Source organism: Toxotes jaculatrix, chromosome 13, assembly GCF_017976425.1.
Source record: "Toxotes jaculatrix isolate fToxJac2 chromosome 13, fToxJac2.pri, whole genome shotgun sequence".
Classification (NCBI taxonomy): Eukaryota; Metazoa; Chordata; class Actinopteri; family Toxotidae; genus Toxotes; species Toxotes jaculatrix.
Genome location: NC_054406.1, coordinates 23153749 through 23163247, shown reverse-complemented (window position 1 = coordinate 23163247; position 9499 = coordinate 23153749). Strand labels below are relative to the sequence as shown.

Genomic DNA, 9499 nt, shown 5'->3' with positions numbered 1-9499 from the left:
GTTTGTGTTTCTGTGTGAAAATGACAGTACAAGAGTTATTTCGGCTATATTTTAACCTGGGACTTCATTATAAGGACATTGCTGCTTTACTTGCAAGTCGTCACAGTCATATTGTGTCTGAAATTTATTTAAAACGAATTTTGAAGTCTTGTAGTCTGTTTCAGCGTAAGGGATACATCACTTTGGATCATGTGGTTAATTTCATTCATGAACAGTTACAAACATCTGGCCAACTCTGTGGGTACAGGTGGATGTACACAAAATGTCAAGAAAGAAGAGGTATGCTTCATTCTAAAAGAGTTGAACTTATTTTTATTTTAAAATCTGAAATACATGTTAGTCCAGATCCCACTTGACACCCCCCCCCCCCCCTCCAGACTTCATCCTTAATCATATTCAGTATGTACAGAATGTATTGATAACAGAAGTATGGCAGAAGATAAGTTGTCTTCATTGGCCTCTCATCTGTGGGCTCAAAGTCTGATGATGCATCAGAGAGAAGTATTACGTCTTTAACCTTGGAGGTTGTGCTGGCTCACTGTGACTTCAGGGGATACTGCATTGTGACTGTAATCACAAATAACAAACTCGAAGTCTTCCACTGGCCCTTTGGATGAATTTCCATTTAGAAAAAACAAGCCCTTGCCCGTCTTCAGCACTTCACCCATAGTTACTGATTTCTGGACTGACAGGTGCCGTGTTCCAACTCCATTTCTTCTTTTGATCTGGTGATAAGTGCCGTTATCAAAGTGGAGCCATCCCATTTCAACCCGCCAGGTGGCTTTGACTGCATGTTTATTGCCAACAATACCAGAGCCCTGTGTGTCGCTGTTGGCAGGAGTTTTCCATTGTTCCCTGAGTCTGTCTCTAACTCTCTGCATGAGAGCAGACTTCACTGTCTCCACTCCTCCTGACTTTTCATTTGTCACAGTTCTTTAAGGACAAAATGCTCTGACTGCAAGTCTGTCCCCATATCATTTGATGTACTGTCCTAACTCATCTGTCATAACACCTATAACATTGATGTCACACCTATCACTAGAAATGTTTCATTTATTTCCCCCATGTCACTTTAGGGGCTCTGTAGAGAAGTGAGACAGCTGATTCTCAGAGACAAGTCAGGTCTGGTTCATGTTGGTCAAACTGGTCAGGTGGAGGAAATGGAAATGATTTCTGCACTCACACTGAAAGCTTTCATACATTATTACTGTCCACATGATACCAGATGTGTGTGTGTGTGTGTGTTGTGACACAGTTATCTTTATATTTTTAGGTTTCTTCAAAGTCTAGAAACATGACTAAACACGCCACTCTGTAGCGTACGCCAGAGAGCTTCTGCAGAGCAACACTGCTGCTTTGTGGACAGACTGCAAAAGCTGACATATAACTCCAAATCAACAAAGCCACCTCACAAGATGTAGAGTCTTCAACAGGTTAGCACATACGCATTCCTGACACATTGTGTTTTCTTCTACACGCACATATCAGGGGAGAGTGCAAACGTAGTCCCCCACTACCAGAGATTATGCAGTCAAGATTCCCACATTTGGGGAATTCGCAGGAGTCAGCACAGCCGGAGTGCAATGGCTGAGCCTCTCCCTCGATGAACCACCTTGTTGATCATAAGATAAGATAAGATAAGAGAATCCTTTATTAGTCCCTCAGTGGGGAAATTGCATTTAGCAACAGCAGGGATACAGTACAATAAGTGAAAGTGAGATATAAGTAAGAGGCCAATATGGCCAGAACAAGATTTAAATAAGGTAGAATAACTATGAGACAAGAAAATAGCTGCTGTAAAAAAATTAAAAAATATACCTACATAAATAAATAAATATGAGATGGAGATTGTTGAGTTGAGTGACTATAGTACACAAATATTGCACACTAATAACTGGGTTATTGCACATTGATGTATGGTAATCAGTATGTGTGTTAACAATGTTCGTTATAGAGTCTGACAGCAGCAGGAAGGAAAGATCTTCTAAATCTCTCCTTCACACACCGAGGGTGGAGCAGTCTGTCACTGAAGCTGCTCTGCAGAGCTGACAGGACGTTCTGCAGGGGGTGGGACTCGTGGTCCAGCATAGATGACAGTTTTGCTAGGACCCTTCTGTCTCCAACCTCACGCACTGAGTCCAGAGGACAGCCCAGGACAGAGCTGGACTTCCCGATGACTTTGTCCAGCTTCTTCCTCTCCTTCTCAGTTATGCTGCTGCTCCAGCAGACTACACCGTACAAGATGGCTGAAGCCACCACAGAGTCATAAAAGGTCTTTAGGAGTGTCCCCTGCACACCAAAAGACCGCAGTCTCCTCAGGAGGTAGAGCCTGCTCTGTCCCTTCCTGTACAGTGCATCTGTGTTGTCAGTCCAGTCCAGTTTGTGGTTTAGGTGAACACCCAGGTACTTGTAAGAGTCCACTCTCACAATGTCCATTCCCTGGATGTTCACCGGTGAGGGGGCAGACCGGTGTCTGCGGAAATCCACCACCATCTCCTTGGTTTTCCCTGCGTTGATGAGGAGGTGGTTTGGCCGACACCAGTCCACGAAGTCCTGCGTCACTCCTCTGTACTCTGCATCATCGTCATCGCTGATCAGGCCGACGATAGCAGAGTCGTCAGAGAACTTGAGCAGGACACAGCCGTCCGTGTTGTGTCTGAAGTCTGCAGTGTAGAGGGTGAAGAGGAAGGGTGCAAGCACCGTCCCTTGAGGAACACCCACACTGCAGGTCAGGGGGTCAGACACACAGTCCCGAGCTCTCACAAACTGGGGCCTGTTTGTGAGGTAGTCCAGGACCCACTCTGCCAGCTGTGAGTCCACTCCAGACCGCACCAGCTTGTCCCTCAGAAGCACAGGCTGGATAGTGTTGAATGCGCTGGAGAAATCAAAGAATAGAATCCTCACAGCGCTGCCAGGCTTCTCCAGGTGAGTCAGGGCACGGTGCAGCAGGAAGATCACAGCGTCCTCCGCTCCGATCCCGGGTCGGTAGGCGAACTGCAGAGGATCCATTTCTGAGCTCACCTCAGCTCGGAGGTGGCCCAGGACCAGTCTCTCCAGTGTCTTCATTAGGTGTGATGTGAGAGCCACTGGCCTGAAGCTGCTAGGATCCCTAGCATGTGGTGTTTTGGGCACTGGTACCACACAGGAGGTCTTCCATAGCTGTGGTACCATCCTCAGCTTCAGGCTCAGGTTGAAGACTTGCCCCATAATCCCACACAGTTCCTCTGCACAGGATTTCAGGAGCCTGGAGCTGATGCCGTCTGGTCCAGCTGCCTTTCGTGCTTTGATCCTCCTCAGCTCTCTCCTCACCTGGGCAGGTGTGAAGGACAGGGGTGGGCTGGGGGGGTTACTGAGTCCATAGGCCGGTGGGGAAATAGTGAGGTGTGAGTGAGAGGTGTGAAGGGCTGTAGGAGTGGGGCATTGTCCAGTTGAGCTGGAGGTGTGAAGGGCTGCGGGTGTGGGGCATTGTCCAGTTGACAAGGTGTGGGGCAGCTGCGTGGGGGGAGTAGTGGGTGGCTGGTCAAACCGATTGAAGTGTTGGTTCAAGTCGTTCACCCACTGCAGGCCCCCCTCAGCCTGGGAGTGGGGTGTTTTGAAGCCTGAGATGGTCTTTAGGCTCCTCCACACCCCACTGATGTTTTGCTGCTTCAGCTGCTCCTCCATCTTCCTCTTGTACCTGGTATCTCCCCTGCCAGGTAAGTATGAGCTGCAGTTGGAAGAGAGCGGGTGGTGGTCACCAGGCACAGCGCTCTGGCTGACGGTGCCTACAATGCATAATCCCACATTTCAGTGCCTTAAGCATCAGCTCCCCTTTGTCTGTTACGTTTATGGCTGAAAAAACACAAACACTGCGGCAAATAGGCTGCAGCGTGCAGCAAACACGCTTTGTTGGATCCACCCATCATGCACTGCTCTGCCAAAAACAAAGGAACACTGTGTGAAATGCCACTAGTCAAGCTGTCTCTTGGGAAAGAAAGCAAAGGCCCACGTGGTACACTTTTCTTGTCTCAAAGACGCCAGCATCCCCACCAAAGCCTAAAAATAAAGTATACCAGCGAAATGACAACATCTAGCACACATTTCTTCCGCAAAGAAACAGCAAAGTCGGACAGGGGAGCTCACACTCGTGGCGCTCTATAAAGATGTTTGACTTTTCACCAACTCAAAAGGCTCAGCCATACGGCCAAGCCAGCCAAAAATAACTTTAACTCATTGGTGTTCCTCTCCACGGAAGTTTTTAGTAAAAGGTGAAAGACTTGTGCGTTGTGAAGAGAAACAAGAGTCAGAACAGGGCTGTCTCAGAGAGCAGCTGAGGACCCTAGTCGTCCCAGCTACCACCGTCGTGGTACGCCTCCCTTGGTTTGCCGCGTGCTAAATCCCAGCCTCCCCTCCCTCTTGTGGTTTTTTCTTGTCTTTTTTCAGAGGCTCTCTCCGGTGGTTTTGTGTAGAAACTGTGGTGTCAAGTTTTGTGCAATGTGTCCTAACCCATGTGTGTAGTCTTCCAGGAGAGAGAATCCATTTGTTTCTGCTTATCTAGTACCTGTGATTGTCTTGGGCGCCACTCTGTCTGTTACTGCTGTACAACAAGCGTGTTATATCTCATGCACTGCATGGGCTATGGTACTCTGATGGCACTGTAATGAGGAGATGAGTGAGGGAAGGTGTCAGTGCATGTAACATTAAGAAGAGGAATAGGCTAACATCAGATAAAAGGGGGACACCAGTAGAGCTCAGGCCTGCAAAACAAGGGAGCAAAAAAGAGAAGTTTGACGCAAGTTTTCATGCAAATAAAAACACACCAATCAAACCAAGGGAAATAGAAAGGGACAGGCCCAGTTCTACCCAGACCTGTCCTTGAACCTGATCAACAGTCTGCCACTGGTCTTATGTAAGGCCACGTGCAGTACTTAAAAAAAAAAGAAAAAAAAGATGATGTTTTGTTGTTGTTATTGTGACAACATTTATTCCTAATTGCAGCTTTGAACTGATGATCCATCACCTCAGAGGATGTTTTTTTTCTGATTTGTTGACACCAACAGTCCCCACAAAGATCCCATTATTCTGTGTTGACTGGTCGATCATCTTTCCTCCTGTTCTAACTCTTCTATGAACAGACACTGTAGCTGGTGTCTCTGTTCACAGCAGAGTGAACTCCTGTAAAGGAGAATAAGTGAAGTGGAAAGAGAAGATGGAGACTCACTTCTCTCTCTGCCAGGATATTTAGGACCGTTTCCATTAATGATGAGATCCAGTTCTCTCTGTGGAGTAAAGGCCCAGTGACAGAGACCAACACACTTTAAACTGGATCTGAACCAGAAAGTGATGCTCTGCTCTACAGTCACTTGGCTCTCGGTCAGAGGCAACGTGTTATTAAAACCAGGTCTTTAAGGGAAGCTTTCACAGGTTTTACATGCCAGCTGAGAGCTGCAGTGCTGCAACACAGAGCTGAAGAACAACAACAGCAAAACAGTCAGAAATCAAACGCTCTCAACAGAGTCACAGGTAATCAGCTGGGGGTCTGGTGTGATGGAAACCACTGGGATGGAGTCACCGGAAATAGTTGAGGATCTCTTTATTCAGGACAGAGACCAACACATTTACAGTGTGAACCATGTGTGAATGCATTACACCATCACACTGAAGCTCCACTCCGGCAGGTGAAAAGTAGCAGCTGAACTGCAGCATGTGTACAGAAGACTTTAAGTCTGTTTCTAAACTTTGAAGAAACCTAAAAATATAAAGATAACTGTGTCATAGCACACACACACACACTCTAGAACATAAAAATGTACATACACTTTTACACAATGTGCAAAAACAACAGTGACATAAAGCAAACAAAAATGAACAGTATGTATATTTAGATTCCCCATAAGACAGATATTGAAAGTATGGAGCTTCATCTAAGCTTTCTATATTACACACATAATAAAACACTACCCTTATTATTTTTTACACAGGTGAGTGTGATAGATTGAGATAGATTTGAGGATGATGAGGTTAGGTTAGGTTAGGTGAAGAGACGCAGCACTCTGTATGAGTGCTCCGTGGGGCACGGGCATTATGTATTTATAATCTAAAATCTAAAAATGTTCTTATTTACAATCCTATAGAAAGATTAAAATTACCCTTTAAAAAGAAAAGTTGTTACAGATACAGATTTAAATATCTTTTTTTTTCCAAAAAAGATGGGTTTAAAAGGGGACCACAGACACAATCCAAGCTTCACTTACTGCAGGCGGTGGCGGTAAACATAGACTTTGCAGCTCCCTTTCGCCCACTACTGCATGGGAGCCCGCTACTGTGCCCACTACTACTGCAGGGGAGCAGTAGTAGTGGGCACTGTCTGCAGTAGTGGGGAACAGGGGAACTGCAAAGTCTTTTCTAGACTTTGTAAAGTTTACTGCAGGTGTGAGTGAGATCTGATCCTCAAACACCACAGCTCTTATTTATAAACAGCTTGGTGTCTCTGTCATGTCACTGTGATGTCATCAGTTGACCTGCCTTTGATGTGCCTTTGATGTATTCTGGTGTCCTCTGTTTGATATATTTCTGGTCTGGTGTCTCTGTGATGTCACCGACTGTGATGTCATCAACTGACCTGCCTTTGATGTATTCTGACCTTTGAGGAAGAACCTAAATTAAATCCTTTGTGTTTGTTATGAACGTTAATTGTAAAGCTTTGGGGAAGCTGCACCACAGTGTGCACCTGACTTTGAACAGGCTGCTATTGACACACAGGTTTCCATAGCAACCAAATATTACATCACTGCAGTAAAATCTTGTATGATGTCAAAAAAAGTTAGATTTTATTTCCTTCATTTGCACTTTCAAAATAACAGAAAACAAAAAAATGGCGTCTGCAAAAGTTTGGGCACCATGCAGAGTTAATACCTTGTCCTGCCCCCTTTGGCAAGTATCACAGCTTGTAAATGCTTTTTGTAGCCAGCCAAGAGTCTTTCAGTTCTTGTTTGAGGTATCTTCGCCCATTCTTCCTTACAAAAGTCTTCCAGTTCTTTGAGATTTCTGGGCTGTCACGCACTGCTCTTTTAAGGTCTAGCCATAGATTTTCAATTATGCTGAGGTCAAGAGATTGTGAAGGCCATGGCAAAACCTTCAGTTTACGCCTCTTGATGTAATCCACCGTGGATTTTGAGGTGTGTTTAGGATCATTATCCATTTGTAGAAGCCATCCTCTCTTTAACTTCAGCTTTTTCACAGATGGCATCAAGTTAGCGTCCAAAATTTGCTGAAATTTTATTGAATCCATTTTTCCTTCTACTCGTGAAATGTTCCCTGTGCCACTGGCTGCAGTACAACCCCAAAGCATGACTGATCCACCCCCATGCTTAACAGTTGGACAGAGGTTTGTGAAGGGGTTTTCAAAATGTTCAAAAGATTCATTTATCACAGATACATTAGGGTCAGTTACAGATAAAACTGAGACACAGGTATGCTTTGCTTGTGAGAAAAGCTCACTTGTTATTCATTCATTTTCATTCATTCATTTTTTATTTATTCATTCATACATTCATTATTCATTCATTCATTTTCTACCGCTTAATCCGTCAGGGTCGCGGGGGAGCTGGAGTCTATCCCAGCTGACTATGGGCGAGAGGCAGTGTACACCCTGGACTGGTCACCAGTCAATCGCAGGACCGACACACAAAGACAGACAACCACACACGCACACACTCATACCTACGGGCAGTTTAGAGTAGCCAATTAACCTAACCCATGCATGGTTTTGGTATTGTGGGAGGAAGCCGGAGTACCTGGAGAGAACCCATGCAGGCACAGGGAGAACATGCAAACTCCACGCAGAAGAGCCCAGACCGGGGTTCGGACCTGGAACCTATGAAGCGACAGTGCTAACCACTGCACCACCATGCCGCCCAGCTCACTTGTTAGTTCCTTCAAATCTCCAACAATTGAGGACATAACTTATGAATCATTGTTCTCAGAACAAGTACTAGAAGAGCTATATGGATCTGGTGGAATAAACCTGTCCTCCACAGCATGTGCCTGAGAAGAATTTGCAACTGGCTCACTAGAGCAACATGCAACAGTTGAAGTTTGAGCAGTTTGCTTATTAAGGTGCTTACGAAAACCTGCATATGTTAGGAACTGATGCCTACAACCTTGCTGAAAACAAAACAATTTGAACTCCAGAATAGTAACCATGTTCAACCCTTAAATGTACGATCAACTGCTGACTGCTGGTATACAATTTCTGACACATGAAACAGGTCAGCATTATTTTAGCCTCCTACTCAGAGTGTGAGAGTGCAACTGGCTGGTTAAGCAGTCTGGCTCTCATGTCTCTAACTCTGGGCGACTCCTTCATTTTCCCCACATCAATTTTATACACTGTTGTCTGTAGGAATGTGTAAAAATTCACAAGTGCAACATCATAGGACAAACTGAACACAAAATGTGCCTTGAAAAGTTCATTACATGCCCCAAGGGAGCAGTTTGCCTGGCATGAGATGAGGTGCTTATCCATGGTAATGTAGAATCTGTCAGTCTTGTTCTTCTGACGTCCAACAGCTACCGACTCTACTGGTTGCGGAGATGCTCCTCTAAACTGCAGCATGACTAGGACTGAGATAAGGAAACTCAACATTAGATATATAGATAACATTAGATTAATGATAATGTGCAGCAACAGGGAAAACTGCATTAGACCAAAGAAGTGACTATTCAAACATCTTCTCCATGCAAGAGGAGAATGTCTTTAATTTAATTAAGACATCATTTTAATTTCATCAACTTTTTAACAACAGTTCTCGCTAAGAAGGTGGTAAATTATCACCATAATACAATTACCTTATGAAAGACTACAAGTCTCTCAGCTGCATCGCACGCACTGATTTTTGGAGACTTTGATCCCCCTGGTGATGGTCGCAGGAGATGTAGCAGCAATAACAGGGAGGCCATTTCTTGATCATAAGCTTTTAACAAAGAGTCACAAGAATTAACTGAAAACTGTAAATATATTTCAAGTTTGAATGAGAACAAGGAGAAATTGTGAGACAGTTTTACACAGTCATCCACCTATTGTTCATGTCACCGAGTAGAGGGACTGTGGTAATATAACACTTTTTCGTCTCTGTGGGGAGCAGGCACATCAAAACAACAACACTCAGAGGAAGGCTCAGTTAAAAAAATATATAAATACCTTTATTACAAATGTAAGTTAAAACACAATGGGTAAAACCAGAGTCCTCCGGATACTTAAAATTAAAGAAAGTCCAGCAGGTTGTCCACCTGACCAGATGGGGGTGTAGAGAGTCCCCGGGGCAACAGGTCCCTGCGTGCCCGTTGGGTGGTAGCTTGGGGGAAAGGGGAAACAAACAAAAAAAAAACACAGGGCAACTATCAGGGTGGTCAGCGGTCCATCGATCTTTATATGAGGTATCTTAGTCCCAGAAACAAAATTAAGAAATCTTCTGTGGGGTGAGGGCGAATACTAATAAAAATAAAATATAGAGAATAA

The 9499-nt window shown here is 44.7% G+C and overlaps 2 non-coding genes across 2 annotated transcripts; both read right to left on the bottom strand.

The window, feature by feature from the left end:
- Positions 1-1485: 1485 nt before the first annotated feature.
- On the bottom strand, positions 1486-1645 carry LOC121192520. Its single transcript, XR_005895199.1, has one exon. It is a non-coding gene; the product is annotated as a U1 spliceosomal RNA (small nuclear RNA).
- A 2525-nt stretch (positions 1646-4170) lies between these two features.
- Positions 4171-4285, bottom strand: LOC121192523. The gene has a single exon (XR_005895200.1). It is a non-coding gene; the product is annotated as a U5 spliceosomal RNA (small nuclear RNA).
- Positions 4286-9499: the final 5214 nt, after the last annotated feature.